Consider the following 19,667-nt stretch of genomic DNA (forward strand, 5'->3'; position numbering starts at 1 on the left):
TTGGAGATTTGTATGGGCAAAATATTTGAATGATGAAAGAAACATCAAAAGAAGATGGAATACTCAGAGTCACTGTACCAAAAAGAATTGGTTGATGCTCAACCATTTCAGGAGGTAGCATATGATCAAGAACTGATGGTACTGAAAGAAGAAATTCAAGCTGCATTGAAGACATTGGCAAAAAACAAGGCTCCAGGAATTGACGGAATACCAATTGAGATGTTTCAACAAAGGGATGCAGCGCTGGAGGTGATCACTCATCTATGCCAAGAAATTTGGAAGACAGCTACTTGGCCACCTAACTAGAAGAGATCCATATTTGTGCCCGTTCCAAAGAAAGGTGATTCAACAGAATGTGAAAATTATAGAACAATATCATTAATATCACACACAAGTAAAATTTTGCTAAAGATAATTAAAAAATGATTGCAGCAGTACATTGACATATGAAAGCTGGACGATAAATAACGAAGACCAAGGAAGAATCGATGCATGTGAATTATTATGTTGGTGGAGAACACTGAGTATACCACGGGCTGCCAGAAGAACAAACAAATCTGTCCTGGAAGAAGTACGGCCAGAATGGTCCTTAGAAGCAAGGATGGCGAGACTTGTCTTCTGCACTTTGGACATGTTATAAGAGGGGAACAGTCCGTGGAGTAGGACAATATGCTTGATAAAATAGAAGGTCAGCAAAAAAGAGAAAGATCCTCAAGTTGGGTTGACAAAGTGGCTGCAACAATGGCTCAAACATAGCAAAGATAGTAAGGATGGCACAGGACCAGGCAGTTTTTCATTTTGTTGTAAATAGGGTTGCTATGAGTCGGAGCTGACTCCACAGTGCCTAACAAAAACAGTCCTGCATTACAGTCATTTGAGTTGGTGCCTTCCCACTCCTACTGACTAGGCATGGCCCAAACAGGGACTAGGACATTTGCATGGGTATTTCTCCCCCGGATCAGGCACGGAAGAGGTACTCACATGATGTTTGCTAAATTAAAAGCTGCCCCTAATAAAGTCATGGGAGAAAATATTTCAAAGATACAATTTATAGTAATATTACTGTTAGTTAATTGAGGTAAGATGTTTCTCTCCTCATCCTTTCCTGCTCCTTTCCCCTCTCAGGCATCCGTATTTGAGAGAATTAGAGAGTCTTCAAGCTGGAAGAGACTTCAGGGGACACTGAATTCAGAGGCAGAGCTGGACTAGACCTAGGTCTCATGACAACTGTTCAATAGCTTCCCATTTTGATCCATTTTACCTTTTCTTTGGAGTATTTCAATTTATCTTCACAACAGCCCATATAAAGAAGGTATACTTATTCCTCTTTTATGATTCGGAAACTGAGGCTCAGAAAGATTAAGCAGCTTGCCTTACTCTGCTTTTATTTTATAATCCTGCTTTTTATATTCCCCTTATCTGGTCTTCTTTGTATGTGTACATCTTTTTTTTTTTTTTTTTTTTTAATTTGCCCTTCTGATACGTTAAAAGTGTTTAGGTGAGCCACTTGGAGGCATTTTGTAAGGAAGTGGGCATAAACAAACTCTGATATAAAGAGCAACTTACACTATGACACGTGGGCCTGGAGCTGAGATGTTGGCCACTCCATAGCCTGGGTTCCCTTGACTTCCTGCTGCCAGAATGTCCCCCATGCTGGAGCTGAAAGTGGAGGTTTCTGGGAGGAGAGTAGGAGGATAGGGTTACATTTGGAGCCGAGAAACAATATGATTCACTTCCCATCAGCCCTCAGATGCCTCTTTCTTTCCCCACTAGACATGAGCTCATGGAATTCTATTTCATGTTCGAGAGATTTTCCTTTTCCTGGAGTACAGTTAAATGGAACCATCACAGGGATGCATTCATTAAGAGCAGCCATTGGATAGTAATGGGATAATTGCACGGGCCCGGGTACCACAGAGATGATAACTAGCCCTGCTTTAAAAATGTACAGAGGCTACATTTACTTTCTAGGGCAGCCCCTTTGAAAACTTTGGCATAGGTCCCCAGCACTGTTTTCCTTCCCGCAGCGTGGTGTGAGAACACTGTTACAGTGCGTGCCTTGTTTAAGCACAAGCCAGCCACTGTGAGGCCTGGGAGGTGAATTACGTCCTAGATGAACGGCGGAAAGCCTCGGCAGGGATAGGTTCGGTTCCTGTGAGCTCAGTGTACATATACTATGGTGCTGTGTGTTGCCCATAGATTCCACGGTTTTCATACCAGTGTAAGGAGCAGCTGAATGTGCAGCAACAAGCAAATGTTTTGATTTTCTAGATTCTTGATATTCAGAGCCCTCTGCATTTTAGTCCCATCTTCTTTTCCAGGCTTATTTTCCACTGCAGACTTACATATACCTTAAATCAAGATGGCAGATAGGTTTCATTCTATGTGCCAAACCTGACCACGTAAAGAGTGGCTGTCTGGAACACCGTGTTGAGAAGGATTCTGAGGACGCATCCTGACTCAGCAGGGGGAAGCTCTGTGATTGATTAGTGAGGTCTGCCGTAGGTAAGGACGGGGGGGTAGCTGTATACACGCCTGCCATCCTCTATCTCTGCCAACATTCAGCTCTTTAGCTTTATTTGACAGGCTACAATTTTATAGTCCCCTGCCTTTTCCCATCATTTTTCTATTAGGAATTCTTTCCTAGTGAATCTCTGTCAGAATATTCTTCATGGACTGTTACAAACCCTGGCTTTTCTATTGTTGAATCCTCCCAATCAAGTGTATTTTTCTTTCTTAGCCACTCCTTTAGCCTTTGGTAAAGGGGCTCTGGTGGCACAGCAGTGAAGCGCTTAGCTGCTAACTGAAAGGTTGGCAGTTCAAACTAGCTAGTAGCTCTGGGGGAGAAAAGACCTGGTGATCTGCTCCCATAAAGATTACAGCCTAGGAAACCCTGTGGGGCAGTTCTACTCTGTCATAGGGTCACGATGAGTTGGGATCCACTCAACGGCTACAGCAACAACAACAACGACAGCCTTTGGTAGCATTCTGAGCCAAGTACTATTTTACAGCTTGGATTAGAGAGTTATATATATGTATCTTACTTCTCCTTCAGGACTGTAAGCTCTTTGATGGTAGAAATGCAATCTCTTTTATCTTCGTATCCTCATAGCCATTTGCTAAAAGAAAGGTCAGAATTTAAGACTCGGCCTTTTCTTCTTGGTCTAGTCACTCAGTTTTATAGATGGGAAAACTGAGACTCAGGAGAGGTAAGGAGGGTTGCTGAAAGTCACACTGAAAGTTAGAAGTGTTGGGTCTGACTCCAGAACTCAGACTCCTAGAATGCTAGAGTTGGAAGAACCCTCAGAGGCTGCTTAGTTTAGCCATAGTAGCCAGGAAGCTGGCTCTGAGTGAAAGGATGTCTCACTTCTGCTCGCTACTTCCTTATTCTGGCCTTTGATGTTCTAGTTTCACTGTGATAGCTTTGTGGTAAACATGACTTTATTGTGAACCGCAATTGATCTTTTTGGGAAATAAGCTGGGAGTGAATAGTGAACAAATAAGTGTAAATTAGCTGCCTCATTCATTCATTCATCCAAGGAAAATTATCGACGCTAATGCAGGTGCTCAGAACATGTGTATAAAATAGACAGAAATTCATGGCTTATGGAACTGAAATTCTAGGAGTATGTGTATGGTTCTATTTGGATTAAGTCATTTAATCCTTATAAACTACACGTGAGAGTTAATATTATAATCACTCCATTTTGAAGGTGAGGAAATTAATGTCCAGAGAGGTTAAGTAATTCACTAGATATTATACAGCTAGAAAGTGATGAAGGCAGGATTTGAATTCAGGGAGTCTGGATATAGCCCTTCTGCTCTTATCCACTACTGTCACATGTAACAAACAGGAAAACTGAGACTCAGAGGTGGTAGGCAACTAAGCCAAGGCCATGCAGCTGGGTTAGGGACAGTTTTGGCCCATTTGACTCTCAGTTTTGTGATTCTCACACCAGGTTCTTCCCAGGCCACCGGTCTGTCTGTCTTTCTCAAGCTGTGGGAAGGAATGGGATAGACAGAATTGATGGGTACGAAGGACAGGTAAGATTTGAGAATGCTAGATTTCTCTCGCAGGATAAACACAAGCTGCTTGTTTCTTATACTGGCGAGATGGTCGGAGGGTGGGGAGCAGGCTTCCAACACACCGAATATTACCCTAATTGGCTCAAAGGCCATGATTGTATCAAGTTCCAGAAATTATGAGTGAACCAGACAGTTAGGCCACCGCAGCTGGTCGGCAAATTATTGGCTCAAGTGTTGTAATTATTAAATGCAGCAGAGAGAGAGCAAGAAACTCAGACACTTAGTCCGGGATAATTGATCCAAAAATTATGGGTTCCAAGAAGGCCAACACTTGCTTAAATTTAGATTTGGACTCGACTCCTGTCACACGCACACAAACGACTACTGTTTCCTGGACACCCACTCAGCATACACAATCGGCCCCCTCAGCTCTGCCAGCCCGCAGGAACAAAAGGGATTTTGATTCTGATTATTTTTAAACTTTAATGACAAATCCTTTCCTTCTCCACATTAAAAAATAAAGGCTGTGCATAGTACCATTAAGGGACTGCTCGCTCCTGCTGGATTCTCGGAGGCACTTACATTGTTTAAAATTTAATTTCTGGGTTGAAATTTTTATTGAAAACATCATTATCTTTCTAAACAACAACAAAAAGTTTCTTCTCTCGTCACTGTCTAGTTGGTTCTCTTACCTGCTCTCACTTTATCTCTGCAGGAGATCTGCTTGTCTTGGGGTGACTCAGTGGCTCCAGAAGTTTTGCTCTAGACCTGTGACCTGGCCTTTATATTCGTGCTGAGACAACAGGTCTTTAGTAATTTAATTATTTGAATCTATTTGTAAACCAGAGTTTGTCTAAGGCGCAGGCTGAGGACTTAAGCCTGCAAATCCTTGACCACTCAGGGACCACACCCCTCTACTAACAATGGTAATTATTACTATGGCCATGATGATGATATAACGATAATAATAGCAAAGATGAAATCTTGCTAACATTTACAGAGCACTTCCTATGTACCAGGCCCAATTCTAAGTACTTTTTCTTCATTATTTTGCTGCATCCTTCAAAATACTGTGAGGAAGCTATGATTACCGCCATTTTGCAGAAGACAAAACAAATTCTGAGAGCTCACTGTGCAACAGAGAAGGTGAGATGCAATCATTTCTCATTCTGGAGCAACGTTGACTGGGACAGATACCACTGGGAAGTCAGAAGTGAAGGACATAGACAGTTTCAAAGACAGAGACATTTTTTAGTTAGGTGCTGGGCTGGGGCAAACTTCCTGGCAAAGAGGATATTTGAGATGGTGTGGAAAGCAGGGTAGGACTTTGCCATGTGGAGAAAAAGTCAGGAAATATGCTTAGTAAAGACAAGAAAGCTGGAGGTGTTTGTAATAACCGACTTATCCAATAAGGAAGATGAGGAGTGAAGTGCAATATACAGGGAGGCTGTGGTCAGTTCTTGGAGGGCCTTGAGCATCAGCCTAAGGATATTAGTGTTATTCCCATGGGTAGTGAGGGATCTCAGTCAAGGAGTGACAACACTGGAACTGCAACTTAGAAAGATCATTCTAGCGAAAGGTAGGTGGAAAATTGAAGGAGGTAAGACAGAAGGAAAGGAGCCCTGGTGGCATAACGGTTAAGTGCTCAGCTGCTAATCAAATGGTCAGAGGTTCAAACCCACCAGAGGCTCTGTGGGGCAAAAGACCTGGTGAAGTACCTGCAAAGATTTTAGCCTAGGAAACCTTATAGGGAAGTTCTACTCTGTCCTATAGGGTTGCTTTAGGGTGGCTATAAGGTTGCTCTGAGTTGGAATCAACTTGATGGCACACAACAACAAGACAAGAGGTAGGGAGGCTGTGGAATCAGCTCTTCTAGGCTCTATTTCCTACCTGCCCCTGCCCTACCCTGGGTGGCTGGCTTGGGCCTCAGCATTCTACTTTTGACTCCCAGGTCGTCTGACTTGTCCCAGCCTGACTCTCAGACAGCTCTCTGCTGCCCCCACTAGGCCCAGGAAGTCCCTGCCACAGTTCATTTGCAAGGCCTGCCCCAAATCCCCTAACACAGCGTTAGTATCACTACTACTAATACGACTGCTACTATTACTACTAGCCAAGACTCAAAGCACATAGCCTTCTATGTTCCAGGTACTGTTGATGTCTTTTACGCATATTAAGTCACTTATCCTTCATAGGAACTCTCTGAAGTGGGTGATATTATTTCACATGTAAGAAGACTGAGGCACAGATCTGTTCTATCCGCCTAATGGTTTTTCTAGGAGGCTGCTAAAGGCCTGGGATTCTTACATTAGAGCCATTTCTGTCTAGATCCCCTGGGATGACTTGGTCAGAGCACAGAGGGTACCGCCCATGCGGGTAAAGTTAGGGCGTGACTACTTCAGGGAGTTGACCTGGGCTGGGGAGGGCAAGCAGGATGAAGGGCAAGAAAGGATGGTCATGTCCAGGATTCAAGCTTTGAGGAATGGGGTCAGAGGGATGGCGGAGCTTTACATGGGAAATGGGAAGGGAAGACTTGGGAAACAGAAGCCAAAAAAGCCAGAAAGAAGCATGGTACAAGGCTTCATTTAGTTCCACGGCTGTGACTGGTGAGTGGGCTTCGGGCTGGCTTTGTGTGATGCTGGTTTTTTAAACAGACATGATTCTTATTGCTCAAAGTCACTTTTCATCCTTGACAATATTTGGGGTTAAGACTCTGTCTCTTAGAAGATTCCTGGTAAGGATTCAAGATCTTTCCTAGGAGGGAAACCCCGCTGGCATCTTTCAAGCAGAGAGCGGAGCCCTGAGGAGGTAGGATATAGAACAGGTTAGTTTTTAATGGAGGCGCAGCAGGGGTGGAAAGAGCCAGGACAGGGAGCAGCTGGCAGACCGTAGGAGGGAGCAGCCCAGATAGGTGTGGGAGGGAGCCAAATGCAAAGTTCTCCACTTTCCAGTTTTGCCTGGGGCCAGCCCTGAGCAAAATGATAACGCCTCTATAAAACAATTCTCAGGAAGGCTGGCATAAGAGGGTGAGGAGTACCTTTCCACATTTAAGTGCATCCTGCTAAACTAAAGACCTCTCTGGGATCAGCTGAGGTTGTGAACATGCTGTGAGTATTTGTGAAGTGGAAGGCCATAGAGAGGAGTGAAAAGCAGGAGTGTGTGTCTGCCTGTGCACACCCTCGGTGTCACAACTCCCTTATGGCCAAATGGCTTGCTGCCGCTGGCTGGCGACGAATGCAGCAGACGCTGAACCGCTCCCAGATAGACTAATAAAAGGATGTGAATAAGACAGGGAAAGAAAACTTTTAGGGAGTGTGACTCACATCATTGTTGACAAGAAACAGAGACCATCTAAAGACCAAAAAAAACCCAAAAAACCAATTGCCATTGAGTCAATTCCACCTCATGGTGATGACTCGTGTGTCAGAGTACAAATGTGCTCCATAGTGTTTTCAATGGCAGATTTTTGGGAAGTAGATTGCCAGGCCTTTCTTCTGAGGCACCTTTGGGTGGACTTGAACCTCCAACCTTTTGGTTAGCAGCCAAGCACATTAACAATTTGTACCACCCAGAGACTCCTCATCTAAAGACAAGAAGGATTTATTGTTAGGATGTGTGTAGACCAGAACTGGAACTCACTTATCCTTCAAACCATGGAAGCCCTGGGGACTCAGTGCTTTCCTGGTCCACTCTCATCTGCTTGCATCAGCTCCACTCAGATTCCAAGATCAAGTAGATAATTGTCTCTCTCTCTCTCTGCTCCAGTCCAAGTTGTAGAGGGAGTCTCTGTGCTTGCTGTGTGCTTGGCTTAGCTAATTACTATTGCTCCCACTGGACAGTCTCATAGGGCACTATCCAGCCAATAGACAAGCCACCTTGGATGGAATGTCCACCCCTGAGCCAATCACTGGTTATCTGGTATTAAGGACAGCTTAAGTCTGCTTCCCTTGGCAGGGGTGGAGATGGGTTGGGTTTAAACAGGAGGCGATGTAGAAGCTGGATGGGACGAGCGCCATAAAAGGCATGTATAAGACAGGGATGCATACAATTTTGGTGTCCACGGACAAGTCATCCCAGAAGGAGTGAGGAAAAGAAGAAACCAGAGGTTATGTGCACAGAAACTAAAAAAGTATTCTCTGGAACCACAAAGGTTAGAATAGAAATGGACCTTAAAGAGAACCTAGTCAGCCTTCCCTATTTTACAAATGGGGAAATTGAGCATTGGAGAAGGAAATCACCATTCAGGATCATAAGCCAGTTCTCCCTTTGTTTCTAAGGCTGCCTTCTCTCCTTCAAACTACCCATCTCATAGAAGGGATTTCTCAAAGCAGATGATTTAATGGGTCAGCCAGCCTCTTTATATATAAAGGACAGATTTGTACCCTTACTGGGATTCACTGAGAAATGCTTGAGTAAAGACCCTGTCAACCAAGCCTACGTGAAGTACATAGGATTAAGAGTTGCATGTAAAAAGATCAAACCACAGGAATAAAAGAAAAAAATAGAATTAAATTTTGATTAAATATTTGAATTAGGAATGGCTTTTGTAATCTTAAAACCAATATAAGTACCAAAGGGAAAAATTGATATATTTGACTACATAAAAATATACTACTTTCGTATATGAAAAATTAACATAAATAAATTAAAGTGGGAAAAGTGCTACAAATGTCAAAGGATTAATATCCTTACTATATGGAGATTTCATAAAAATTGATTTAAAAAAACCACTAAGTTCTCATTGGAGAATGAGGAGAGGATATGAACATCCTTGTCATAAAAAAGAGGAAATATATGATTAATAAACATTTGAACAAAGTCTCTGCTATAGTAATCAAAGCAGTGAAAATTAAATCAGCAACCAGTTGCCCCCTTTTTTGTAAAAAAAAAAGTAAAGATTAAAAATGATATTTACTAATTTTTTTTCAAAACTGGTAAAGGTTAAAAACAATATTGGGTACAAGTGTTTAAATATAACGAAACAGCCACTCTCTTACATTGTGGAGAGGAGTTTATAATTATATACACTTCTAGGAAGATAATTTGCAAATGAGTATCTGGGGACTTATCACAAGGAAATAGAATTCAAAGATGTTCCATAAAGTATTATTTAGTATAGTGAATAATTAGGAAAGCCTTTTGTACCACAACAGAGAAACGCACGCCAGCATTCCTTTGTATGTGGGAATATGAAGCTGTTAAAATATTTCTAACATGCTGCGGAAATGCTAACATCATCGTATTAAATTACAAAGCTGGGTACAAACCTGTGTGTTGTTGTTAAGTGCCAATAGAGCCGATCACGACTCCTAGTGACCCTATGTGAAAAGGTAGAACTGCCACATAAGGTTTCCTAGGCTGTAAACTTTACAGGGGCAGATCACCTCATTTTTCTCCCACAGAGCAGCTGGTGGGTTTGAACCACCAACCTTTCTGTTAGCAGCTGAGCACTTAACCATTGTACTCACCAGGGCTCCTTACAAACCTGTGTACCAAATATGAATACAACCATGCACAAAAAGACACAACAGAGTGCTGGCTTTGGTAGCACATATACTAAAGATGGAACGATGCAGAGAAGGTTAGCATGGCTCCTGTGCAAGGATAACAACCAATCTGTGAAGCAGTCCATATTTTAAAAAAAGGACAACAACAACAAAAAGACACAACAGAAAAGACCAACATACGAGTAAAATGTTTGCATTTGCTTCCTCTGTTTAATAGACAATTCTGGGTCATTCTATGTTTCTTTTATTTTGCTTTTCTCTTCAGTTGAAATGAACATGTATTATTCTTATAATTCAACAAAATAAATCAGAAACAATGGGTATAGGATTCAGCTTGATCTTGAGCACAACCAACAAAAGGGATTGAGAGAGCGAGAGAAAAACCTGCCCGTCAGAGTGGTCGATCCTGTGGCTGGAACTCCAGCCTCCATTTGCTCTTTCCCCATTGCGTGTTGAAATTCAGGAGGGACTGAGCCCACTCCAGATCTGGGGATGAATCCAGACTGAGGTAAATCAATCAGTGTAATCCCTCCTCCCCACCTTGCAACAATTTGGCTTGGGTAACCCTGGCTCAAGCCAAAGCATGTGGTAACTCCTCTGAGGCCTCAGTAGAGTGAAGCTAAGTTCTTTGAATGGATATTTATGGGATTCCCCCTCTTCCTTCCAGACAAGAATAAGGAGGCATGTGGCCCCAATTGCTGCTGTGGTCGTCTTGAAATCTTGAGGGAAGTCAACCTACAAGCAAAGCCAATACCAAGGGTTGGGGGAAGAACCTTGGCGGCTGTAGAGAAATAGTGTTGCTCCCCTACCTCAGGGCTTTTCTGTTGAGTGAACATTCTTATAATGCATTAAGATGACTAGAAGCTGTTTGTTTTTAGTGTTAATTGCAACTGCAGGGGAACATCAGAGATTGCTTCCCAAGGACATATTATACCAACAACAGAAGAAAGGAATGTAGGAAAAGGTGAGGACATGTGCCTGACTTCACCCTTTGGAGAGAGGGGCCTAAGAAAGAGGCCTAGAAACAACCAAGTAAGAAAGAGGAGGAAGGAACCCAGAAGTGGAAAAGCCCTGCAGAAATGGTCACCAGCACAATGCCATCACAACGTCATCTCATCTCATCATCTCGATGGTCCTGCTAAATTATACATATTGGAGGAAGTAAGAATGAAGTCTCCAGAGAGGGAAGCTTTAGTCCTCTCTTGACATCCTAGTCAGGTTCTAGATGGTCTCTGGGAATTGGGATGTGCTCAGCTGACCAACTGGATGAACTCAGACGACACCAAATACATGTTGCCTTACAGCGTGTGCCAATGGTCCATGCTCCACTGATCACTGATCCACTAAAAAGTTGCCAGTTAGGGATGGAGGCAGAGGAAGTTCTGCAAGGTCTTGGTAGTCCTAGTTTTGGATTTGAGAAAGAAAATATTCAGCTCTGGGTTTGAGGAAGAAAATCCTCAGGTCATCTAAGTAATTCTCACTTTGAAATTAAGTACAAGTTGCTGCTCAGATTTAGCTAAAGAGTTGAAAGCAAAATCAAAAACAAAACTAAAACAAAACAAACCCTGTTTGATATTAAGATTCCAGGAGATCTCTTCTACCTGGTAGATCTTCTTACTCTACTCAGTGACCCAATCATTCAACAATTCATTCAATCTTTTGTTCATTCGACAAATGTCTATTGGGGACTTATTGTGAGCTGCGCATAGTGCTAGGGCTAGGAATTTAAAAATAAATAAAACATATTTATTTAACCTTTGCTACATGCCAGCACCCTTGTAAGAACTTCCATTGTATTTATTGCATTCCATTCGTTGAAACAAGCCTATAGTTCTAATTTTATTGATGAGGAAACTAGGGTTCAGATAGGTTACTTGCCAAGGTTACACAGACTCCATGAGGTAGAGCCAGCATTCAAACCAAGAGCTTACACACACTTAACCCCTATGCCAAGAGGAAAACAGAAGCCCAAATCATGAGTTAAACTTCCACAGATCAGCGTCATAACAGAGGGGTATAGATGGTGCTGAGGAAGCTGAGAAGGTTGCTACTAATTTTGTTGGAGGAAGCTTGAAAGAAAAATGTCATATGAGGTGGATCTTGACAAATAGTGAGAAAAATAGTAGGAGTTGGAGGAAAGTATATTCCTAGCAGAGGGAACATCGTGAGCAAAGATGTGGAGACAGGGATGGGCACAGTGCCTCTGCCTGGGGAACACACCAAGTTTGGTGGGACAGGAGAAACCAGCTCAGCGGGACAGAGCAGGAGAAAGGATGACAAGCAAGACTTTGCCAAGTTAAGGAGTTTGAACTTGACCTTGCAGGCAAGGGGAGCTAATAGAGGTTTCCCAGCCTGGGGGCAACATGATCAGATTTGTGTTTTTGAATGATCTCTTGGGTAGCCAGTGTGCCAGGGGGGATTAAAGTGGGAGAGACCAAATGCACAGAAACTTGTTGGGGGAGGCTTTTGCAAAATCCAGGCAGAAGAGTGAAGACTCATAATCCTTAGAAGTCAGCTCCAACCTGGAGCCCTGTTTTTCTAGAGTTAAGGCTGCAAATGGAGAGGCAGTGTAATATAATAAAGAGGGCTTTGGCATTAGACCCTCCTGCCTTCAAATCCTGGCTCTATCACTGCAGTGCTACGGATCACTTTTATATGGCCTTTCTCGCCATGGTCTTGTAACTGCCACATAAGTGATTGGGATTATACAAATAAAGTAATTATGGCCCACCAAAGGGATTGGATAGCTTGCCAATACTGCAAATAATGTTCATAGCACCTGTGAGAGGGTGGGACCATATAAATAAAGTCTATGGAACCCTAATGAAGGAATTGGTCAGTTTTGCCATCCTGCTAGGCTTAAAATGAGCCATCCCAGAGGTGGGAAGGAGAGAATCTCACCACCACCAAGTAAAAAGGGCCAAGAGCGGAGTTTGTCCTTTGAACCTGGGATCCCTACACTGAGAAGCTCCTGGAACCAGGAAACTGAGAGAGAGAGAACTGTAACACTGAAGATGGTGAGAAGTGGTGGCAGAGAAATGGTGGCAGGAGAGACCAGCAGGGGATGGCATGCTGGGCTTCCCACCCATGGAACAAGAAAGCTGAGTGCCTTTAGGCAGAAGGCTTGCTGGGGAGTAGGGTGCCTCCGGACACTTGGTGGAGCTAGGTTTGCTGACCCGTGGAGTTAAAGCTGAGCACCTTTGGGCCAAGTCTTACTGGTGGAGTGGGTGTCTTTGGGCACTTATGGGCAGAGCTAAAAGAGCTTTGTAACACGTGCAGGGCAGAGGCTGAAGGGGCCAGAAAGAGGAGAGCATGCAGACACAGCTGAGAAGAGGCTATCCTGATGGAAGAATTGTATCCTGAGTGTTCCTGAACCTGAATTGTAACCTGTTACTTCGCTAATAAACCCCATAGTTACGAGTATTGTCTGTGAGTTCTATGCAGCCATTGCAATGAATTATTGAACCTAGCAGAGACGTAGAGAGTGCCGTGGGAGGGATTGGTGTCAGAATTAGTAAATATGGCAAAGAGAGAAGGCATGTCTGGCCTCTGTCTCTGAGGGGTCAGCCTTGGGCTCTTGATCTTGATTCTCCTTCCCCCTTGGGAAGTTAGAGGAGGTCAGATGCCACCACCACACCATTCATACACCCACTTACCTAGTAATGTGTAACCACTGGACCTCACTTTCCTCATTTATAAACTGGTAACAAGACCTAACTCATAGGATATTGGGAGGATTAAGTGCAGTAATTTATGTAAAGTGCCTAACATAAAAAAAAATTCAATAAATGGTAATTATACTAAGAAATGACTAATTGGTGGCCACAGGGTAGTTACAAGACCTGCCACATACTGACAGTTTCCAAGGTTGGGTAAAAACATTTAGCCTTCTGACTCCAGAATATTTTTTTTACTACATTGATTTACGAAATTGATCCATTTTAATACCTTTTTAAAAATCATTCTGTTTGTATTAGACAGGATAGAACAGGATACGTTACAGTGACAAATTAACTTCGGAATCTTCATTGCTTAATAACCCAAAAGCTTATTTTTTACTCATTTTACATGTACAACACCAGTCATCAGAGACTTTATTCCACTTAGTCACTCAGGAGCCCAACTGACAAAGGCTCTCCTATCTTGTAACTGTACAGTTTGGAAAGCAAGTTTTCCAAGAGTCCTGGAGAAATAGGACGGAGAGATAGAGGATAAGCACAGGCTCTTAACTGCCTTGAATTGGAAGTAATACATGTCACTTCCACTTATGGTCCCTTGTTCTGAAGTAACTACCACCACTGCCACTTCCACCAGTGGCCATGGAGTTGACTCTGACTCGTGGCGATCCCATGTGCGTCAGAGTAGGCCTGTGCTCCTTAGGGTTTTCAATGGCCAATTGAAGTAGATTACCAGGTCTTTCTTCATAGTCTTAGCCTGGAAGCTCCTTTGAAACCTATCCTCCATAGGTGACCCTGCTGGTGTTTAAAATGCCGGTGGCATCATAGTAACACGAAAGCTACCACAGTATGACAAACTGACAGGTCGCAGTATGGGTTCCCTAAATGACCAGGGTCAATTCTTGAGTCATTAGCAACTTTACGCAGTTCATTCTCTTCCTTGTCACTCATGGGGGAGAACGAGGAAGGGCTATGGAGCCGGACAGATGTGGATGTATATGAAAATCTTTTAACCACTCTGAGCTCAATTCTGTAATTTGTAAAACAGACATACTCTTAACTATTTCATGGGATTAAGTGAGACAATGTGATATGGTGCTTCTCCCAGGGCCTGACATATAGTAGCTGCTTAATCCTAAGTTTATTTCTTCTTTCCCAGGCTTATTTTTATTGATGAGGAATGCTGAAACAGGAAGAACCCAGGAGCTAAGAACCTCAAGACTCCTGTGGCACTTCTGCCAGCCCACCTGGATGCTTGGCAAATGTCTCCACACTTGAAATAGCTAATTCTGAACACCAGATACTGTGATAAAGAAAAATGGGGGGAAAAACGATTGACCTATTTCCTGGAGAAAGGAAAAGTTCTGCCAAAACAAAGATGTTTCTAGAGAGTGTGTTGGTTTTGATAAATAATTAACTTTGGTTGGTTTCATTGTGTCTGGAGGAGTAATTACAACAGCATGTTCACGCCCCTGGAGTTCTGTTGTTGTCACATTTTCCATGATAAAATCTCCTTTGAAAAAATGTGTTCAGAGACTTGGCTGCAAAATAGCACTCCAGTCTGAAGAATGCCATGAAAACTTTCATAATTTATGGGTAACATTTTTAATTGGATCAAAAGATACTGTATTGTTTCCAACTGGCCTCAATTAAACCAAGGTAAATGGAATTGCACTGCCTTGGGAGGCATTTCACTGCCACCAACAAAGTAGAATGTCCCTCCTGTTGTCCTGTTGATGATATTGCTCCATTCAACAGTCACTAAAGACCCTGTTATTCTGTCTTATGTCTTTGTCTGTTCAAGGCGCTGGGGAGTGGATGAATATAGCAGGAGCTCTCTTCCGTTATTAAGCTCACAACCTAACTGAGGAGATGATACAATATGATGTAGTGGAAAGAGTGGGGAGCTTGAGATACTGGCTCAAATTTGAGTTCCTCCACTAACAAAATCTAAGAACTTTGGGTCTCAATTTCCTTTTCTGTGACATGAGGTAATTGGTTTAGGTAGAAAATAGGTCTGAATTCTTAGGTCAACTCTGGTGGTAGTGCCTGCTGTATTGCGTAGCACTCTGCAGTCATGTCCATTCTTGGTGGGGAAGAATTATGAAAGAACAAAAGAATTGTTAAACTATTCTTTATGAGACCATTAGAAGAAGGAATGAGAAGGAGAAAGGAGCAGAAGAAGCATGAGAGAGGAACCAAAACCTGATATAGGCAGAAAACAGAGCTGTATTCTCACAAACTCTTCATTTTCCTTCTAGGACCACTTGTAACTACAATTCCCAGCTTTCTGTTCAGTTGAGTGGGGGTATGTTACTACGTTTTGGCCAGTGAAATAGAGGAAGAAGTAATGAGTGCCACTTCCTAGCTTGGTTCTTGAAACATCCTTGTGGTTCTCCATACTCAATTCCCCACACTCTTTTCTTGTCTCCCAGTTGGATGCAGAAGGTCCAGAGGAGAACTCTGAGATGGAACTACTAGAGAGAGAAGGAGATTGGATTCCTGCATCACTGCATAAGACTGACTTCCCTCCAAATATCCAACTGGACAGTGACGTGTAAAAGAAAGTATAAATCTATCTTTCTATACATATATATATATATCTCAAAACCAGGCCCAAAATCATTGCTCTCAAGTCAATTTTGACTCATAGCGACCCTATAGGACAGAGTAGAACTGCCCCATAGGGTTTCCAAGTAGCAGCTGGTGGATCAAACTGCCAACCTTTTGGTTACCACCCAAACTTATATCTATATATAAGCCACTGAGATTTAGGGGTTATTTTTTATACTGTTTAGACTACCCTGACTACTATTAACCATGGGGAGCAGGAAACCTTTTGGAGAATGGCCAGGGGATATTCCTAGTGATGGAATGGTAATGGTGATTTTGGTGTGGGCGTGCTTAGTATCTAATGTGAAGTCACTTACCCAGCTGTGATGAAAATCCTCCATCTTAGCCCCACCCCTAAATCACAAATGCTTTGTGAGAATCCAGTATTTTGTGAAATTTCACAAAGGGACTGAGTGTCATGCCTGGGTTGATACAGGAAAGAGACAGAACCCATGAAATCAGGAGCCCAGAGGCAAATATGACCAAAGTACCTAAGTCTCCTGGGAATTTGTAATAGACTCACATATGACATGAAATGAGATTTTGACTCATTTTTGTCTAAACTGAAAGGGGGTAGGGAGACCCCAGCTGCTCTTGGGCCTACCAGTACTTAAGGTCTCAAAACAAACCTGTGTTCTAGCCAGCTCTGGAGTCTGGTCACTCTCACAACCCCGCCAAACTCCCAGCCTGTCTCCCGTTTTGCCACCTTCCTCTCTGCCTTTCTCTGTTTTTCCATGACCACTCAGACCACAAGAATGTCATGCTCTGGGGAGTGTTGTCTGTCAAGAAATCCAAAGGCCCTGTATCCTTGAGTGACAGGGTTAGAGTCTAACTCCAAATTTTGGATAAACGACATAAGGTGGGGTCTTTCTGGAGCAGATCAGACTATTCTGCCATCCTTGGGAATTCAGCCGCTTATGAAACAGATTTGAGTTCTATGAAATTCTTGGGATAGTTACTTGTATATTTTCGTTAAACTACATTTAGATAAGGCTGGATTGGCTGTGATTGACTCCTGATGAATTCGTGCCAGCTGACAGTGGGAATGATTTCCTTCGGATCAAGTTTCTCTATAACTCTCAAGTAATACATTTTTTAGATGTGCATTTCAGATTCAGATTCAATTTGCTACTATTTTAGGAGTCTTGCCAGGTGGATGTGTTAACTTTCCAGGCCAGGGGCTGAAATCTGAACCATTGCTTTCCTTTGAGATTGTTTGTCAGACTCCTAGAGTCTCAGGGCTAGGGATTCAAGATGTATCCCCTGTGCTGTTCACAGTTTATGTGCTTTCGGATCCAGGGTGATTTAGTTACAGATTAGAGCCCAACACCTTCCTGCCCCACTATCTCTTCCATAAGTATCCCCGAAACCAAGATGGATGGCAATTGTCAGAAATCCAGGTTTAGCAGTCATTATGTCATGAACTTCTAACACTGGGAGGGTACTGAGGGATCACTTATGCAAACCAGTCGCATAACAGAGGGGAAAAACAATGCTCAGAGAGGTGAAGTAATACTAAGAAGGTTATACAGTGAGTCAGAGTCATTGGGTGGCACAAATGGCTAAGCACTTGACTACTAGCCAAAAGGGTAGTGGTTTGAACACACCCAGAGGCACCTCGGAAGACAGGTCTGGCAATCTGCTTCCAAAAGATCACAGTCTTAAAAATCCTATGGAGCACTTCTGCTCTGCACATGTGTGGTCACCATGAGTAGGAATTGACTCAATGGTGGCTTACAACAATATAGTGAGTCCAAGTCATAAACAGAAAGTGAAAGATGATAGTATGTTTTTGAGCACACTGTAATTTTGTTAAAATATTCTGTAAAACAGTGCAAGTTGAACTGAAGAATAAAAAAGAGGAAAAAATAAATAAAGGTTTTAGAATTAGAATGTGAAAAAGAAATCAATGAAAGACATCCCAGGAAGAAAAATTTTAAAACTTCCATCCTCCTGAATAACTAAGAATGAAGAAAGTAAATATACCAAAGACTAAACCATTAACCAAAAACCAGGGAAGGACCCCAGTCTCATACTCTGAGTACTGTGAAAAGTGGTTTTCAGATTCAGAACAATTTGGTCAGAATTGAAAGAAGATGCCTGGCATGGCCGCCTGACTCCCTTTAGAGATAACATTGCAATAGGGCAGGAAGTAAGAAGAGGGAAATACAGAATTTTGCTGATTTTTCAGATTTGGAGGGATTGGGATTAAGGTAGTTCCAGGGGAAAAATAGGAACTACCTTCTTGTGATGGTTACGATTGTGTGTCAGTTTGGCTGGGCCTTGATTCTCAGTGTTTATAAGTGATCACCCCATGATGGGATCTGCTGTGAGTAGCCAATCAGTCGAAAGGGAATTTCCAAATATAATAGATGTCCTGGCTTTTTGCTCCGCCCTGGATCCTGCAGCTGCCTCCTGTTCATCTGACCTCCAGTTCTTGGGACTTGAGCTAGCAGCTTACCTGCCACACTTGGGATTCGTTGATCTTCATAGCCTGTGAGCAAGAGCCCTGGTTTCCAACTTGCTGATCTTGGGTTCACCAGCCCCTGCAGCTATGTGAATCAGGGGAAACCTCTATCCTGATCCACAGACAAGGGACGTTGCAGCCCCTACAACCATGTGATCCATTTCCTTGATATAAATCTCTCTCTCTATATATATATTTATATGCTTTAATGGTTTTTCTTCTCTAGAGGACCCAGCCTAAGACACTTCTGTAGAGAACTCTTTTTTCATTGTATTAAAAGACGAAAACAAACAAAAAACACTACAAAGCCTAGGCTAGAATTGCTGCCCTTTGACCTCTGGTGGTAAATGAATAATTTATAAGGATCAGCAGAGAGCTGGTTCCTATGAGACGAGGTTAAAGGTTTCCCAAATGTCCAACTTTTCCAAGCTACTGTACCACTCCATCATCTCTAACATCAACTACTCCTTCCCTCAGTATTCTCCCTCCCATCTTTGGGTTCCCTAATTTGCTGTAACGTCTCACTGAACTCATGAACTGTATAAAGGAAATGGCTGGCAAGTCCCAAATTCATGGGTCAGGGATATGCTTCTCCCACCTCACATGTCTACAGGAGCTGATGGACCCAAACTGGCAGTTCAGACCACAGGCTGCTGACTCACACAGCTACGGAAGCTGGCGAATCAGGTCACATAATAGGCCACTGGCCCAAGAGGCTGTGAAGGCCAGCAAAACCTAGAATTGGCAGGTCAGATAGCAGTCCTCTGGGGAGGTCAACTGATCATGAACCAGATGCAGAGAGAGAGAGCCTCACCAGGACACACATATATATCTTAGATGTGGGCCACACCACAGGAAAGGGCATAACTTTATTAAAGGTGGGCTTGATTTATGCCCTCCTGCAAGGCTGCACCCAAGACACACCTTACACCAATCCTGTGTCATCAACATGTAGAAGTCAGGATCCACAACACATAAAATGGAGGACAAGCACACAATACCGGGAATCATGGCCTAGCCAAGTTGACACATAACCCCAACTATCACAGGTTCCATATACCATATTTGCATAGTCTCACTCAATCACTGTGTGTAAGTCACAAAGACCATGACTAAACCAACCAAAAACCAAACCCAGTGCCGTCAAGTTGATTCCGACTCATAGAGACTCTATAGGACAGAGTGGAACTGCCCCACAGAGCTTCCAAGGAGCACCTGGCAGATTCAAACTGCCGACCCTTTAGTTAACAGCCGTAGCACTTAACCACTACGCCACCAGGGTGTCCAAACCATGACTAGAAGGGCCATAGTAAGTAATTCATTGCACCATAGGCAGAGGAAACCCTGGTGGTGTAGTGGTTAACAGCTACAGCTGCTTAC

General features: G+C 43.0%; 1 non-coding gene across 1 annotated transcript; it reads left to right on the forward strand.

The window, feature by feature from the left end:
• Window positions 1–9,555: 9,555 nt before the first annotated feature.
• Window positions 9,556–9,661, forward strand: LOC111751250 (U6 spliceosomal RNA). Its single transcript, XR_002786342.1, has one exon. It is a non-coding gene; the product is annotated as a U6 spliceosomal RNA (small nuclear RNA).
• The last annotated feature ends 10,006 nt before the right edge of the window (window positions 9,662–19,667 follow it).

The sequence above is a fragment of the Loxodonta africana genome, chromosome 7 (genome assembly GCF_030014295.1).
Source record: "Loxodonta africana isolate mLoxAfr1 chromosome 7, mLoxAfr1.hap2, whole genome shotgun sequence".
Classification (NCBI taxonomy): Eukaryota; Metazoa; Chordata; class Mammalia; order Proboscidea; family Elephantidae; genus Loxodonta; species Loxodonta africana.